This window comes from Lissotriton vulgaris, chromosome 12 (genome assembly GCF_964263255.1).
Source record: "Lissotriton vulgaris chromosome 12, aLisVul1.2, whole genome shotgun sequence".
NCBI classification, from domain to species: domain Eukaryota; kingdom Metazoa; phylum Chordata; class Amphibia; order Caudata; family Salamandridae; genus Lissotriton; species Lissotriton vulgaris.
The window spans coordinates 650801230-650804649 of NC_141700.1; the positions used below are offsets into that span (position 1 = coordinate 650801230).

The 3420-nt window shown below is 47.0% G+C and overlaps 1 long non-coding RNA gene across 1 annotated transcript; it reads right to left on the minus strand.

Moving 5' to 3' along the window:
- Window positions 1-237: 237 nt before the first annotated feature.
- On the minus strand, window positions 238-3136 carry LOC147677937 (uncharacterized). The gene is made up of 3 exons (XR_015302574.1): window positions 3031-3136; window positions 2151-2279; window positions 238-358 (listed from the first exon to the last, which is right to left on the minus strand). It is a non-coding gene; the product is annotated as an uncharacterized LOC147677937 (long non-coding RNA).
- Between the last annotated feature and the right edge of the window lie 284 nt (window positions 3137-3420).

The window sequence follows — 3420 nt, forward strand, 5'->3', positions numbered from 1 at the left end:
TCCTCGCGGAGCAAGGCGAGCTCCTGCTGAAGGCGGGACACCATCAGGGTAGTGCGGCGCAGGCGTGCCTTCACTGCCTTGCAGGTGCAATGCCTGTGAGAGGCAGCTGTTGGCCTTGCTGCTCGGCGGTGGCGTTTGCCTTTGGCAGCCCGGCTCAGTCTGGGTGGACCACTGTGCTGGGTGGCAGCCCGTGGGGCCACGGAGGCCGATGCAGACGACGTTGTTGTAGTTGTCGACTGCACACTTTCCACGTCCTCCAGGGCCACCAGCCGCCGATATTCCGCAACAGTGGCCTCGATCCTCCGTTGCCGGGCCGCTCTAGCCAGCTCCTTCCTCCTTGTTCGTTTGGAAGGAGAACCTATATGAAGAAAGAAAGACATAGTCTGTAACCAATGCTCTTTAAGATTAACTCAATCATTCAGCAGAAATTTGTGTTGCAGTACAACTAGCAACTTGCAAGCGCATTACATAACTATTGAGGCCAGTATCTATCTAACCTCACACTTCTTCATCCTTGCTCTAACATTAGTGGGAGTTTAAGGAACAAATTCTACGAGCACTGTGGACTTCCATTGGAGTCGACTATGAAAGTACACCAGTCTTATTCTTCTTCTTATCTCTTGTTTTGGAAAATTGGTACGTTATTTTCTGCAAGCCGGCATAATGCCAGCGCAGTAAACTTGCACCCGAGAAAAAGAGACGCACGCCATGAGGAGTGACCTAGACTTGCGTTGCCGTTGCGTTACTGTACCCGTCCAGTACATGCAGGTGGTGAAGCTCTTACTTTTCTATTACGGGTGGCACTGAGAATACTCTGTTACAACTCAAGGGCTACTGCTTAATTAATTTAACTTTCACCCTACAGTGGAAATGAGTACTAGAAATGGAAAATTGAAGAAGATAAATAATCTGATTATCTATCACTTCACATGGGATGTTTTTGCTTATATATGGGATGACTTTAGCTGCTTTGCTTTTTATTGAGTGACCAGTGATACATCCACACATGAATGACTGAGTACTACTAAACTTATTAAGAGAGGTAGGGAGTGGCCACCATAATAACCGGATCTATGCAGTGCTTGCAATACAAACTACTGCTACTATTTATGGTAGTATTTGGACAAAATTAAAAGTTCTTTTCCTTGCCTTTCCTACACTGGAACGGACGTGCGGGTGCAGTGTTACATGCTCTTCAAAGTTACACTTAGTTCATCCACTGACCGTCTACTCTCTCTAGATCATGGGTACTCACAAACTTTCTCTCAGGGGCTACATTTACAGTGTAGTTTGGGGCCGAGGGCCGCACTGGTGGGGGCGGAGTCAGAGGGGGCGGGGCTAAAGCAAAACGATAACTTGTGACCATGAGGTTGCACACAGGTCCCTGCAGCAGATGCCCTCATCCACTGAGCCACCAGACCCAGCATTTACATACATCTCTCTCCCTCCTGCTCTCCCTCCTGCCCTCCCTCCATCTCTCTCTCCCTCCTGCCCTCCCTCTCCCTCCCCCTCTGTCATCTCACTGTGTGTGTGTCTATCTGTGTCAGCCTTCAGCCCGGGTTGAGACCGCTTCCTCAACGCGCACACACAGACAACAACACCAAAGTACTTAACAGGTCTTTAAAAGACCATTAACATATTATTGAGGCTTTGTTTGTTTTAGCGCCCCTGCTTCTCCACCCTGACAATCACTGCTTGCCCGGCCCCACAGAGCAGAGGCTTTGTTCTATTTCACCTCTTTGTGGCCTTGCATCTCCACTCTGCTCTGTGGGGGCCGGGGGAGCAGTGATTGTCAGAGTGGAGATGCAGGGGCGCTAACAGGTGAAATACAAAAAAGCCTCTGCTCTGTGGGGGCCGGGGGAGCAGTGATTGTCTGCAAGGTCTGCGCACCGCCAAGGAAGGCTTGCCGGGCCACCACCGGCCCGCGGGCCGTACTAGGAGTACCCCTGCTCTAGATACACATATGCTATCTAAGAGTCAGATAGTAGCATGATCCAGGTATATGGACACATACAGTTTCTGTGTCACCCACCCAGGCTGTTGTCCTTCCACCCATCATTGCTTCATCATTCACCCAGCCATGCATCTCATATTCTTGCCTTCCCAGCTAGTCTTCAATCTCAATAAGTAAGGAATATATAAGAGCTTACCTCTGGCCGCCACCACCACCGTCTCAACTCTCACAGCTGCCGCCGCCGCCTCCTCCCCTGAAGAATCGCCCTCCGCCTCCGTGTCGAGCACCACCACCTCCACACTGGCCCCGCCACCAGATGTTCCACCTACAAAGTACATTTAAGAATGTTAGAATAAAGCACTCACTAGTCACTAGTATTTGGTCTAGGAATGAAGACATGTGAAAACAATGTAATTTGTGACTGTCTACGTTAAAGTTAAAAAAAATGTCCCTTTTTCCAGGGAAGGTTGTCTTGCTGCACTTTTTGGCACAACTGATGAAGGCTGTTTTTTTAACACGCACCATTTTTCTCCACACAGACAGAAGATGGACTTCTAACAACAAGATCAAGTTGAAACCAGGTGAGAGCTCGGCTCGACCACAAGAAATGTCTTCAATTAATCGTCAGCACTAACCACTTTTCCATTATCAGTTAAACGTTTAGTTTTATTATGACTTCATTTTAATAAATGTGTTTACTTTTAATAAAGCTTTTAAACTTAAATACAATCTGTGTTTTTTGGTCCAGACTAGAGTGACTGAGCGAAAGGTTTTGCAATTTTTGCAAGCATGAGTCCAGATAGAACACTTCAAAAGACATTATGGACAATCCCAGAGGACTGCACTAAGTTGATAGAGCTATTGCTGACTAGAATCATGGGAGTTTCGCCAACCGTGCAATCTTAGTTAGCTACACAGACAGACTAATAAGAATAATCTAGTAATACCACAGGGAGTCATAGTAGAGGCAGGATAAGAATTTAGATACAGTCTACAAGAAGAGCAAAGACAATTTTGAAAAAAGTCAAATGAGGAACGCTAGGAAAAATAGGTACTAGTCTAAAATGAAAACTTACTGGGGCCAGCAGAGGAGCCCTCGCCTGCCCGATCCTGGCCCTGTTGATGAACAGCATCCGCCGCCTGCTGCTCCTGTGTCCTCCTCTCGCCCCTGGGGGGAGCTGACGTACAACATGAAAGAAAGAACAGAAAACATGGATGATTGTTGCTTGTCAATGTCAACCAAATCAAACATTTCAAAAGAACAATAACAAAATATTTCTGCGAAATTATATTGATTATGGTTACTTTTCATTTATTTGCGGACCTGTGACTTCGAAAGTCACGTAACTCACTAAACAAAGTACTGAAACGTTCACCTAGGACTGGCAGGCAGCAGTCCGCAGGCAAGACGCAAAGTGACAGACAAACTCCATTGTGATTTCAGTCAGATCAGTGACAACACTAAC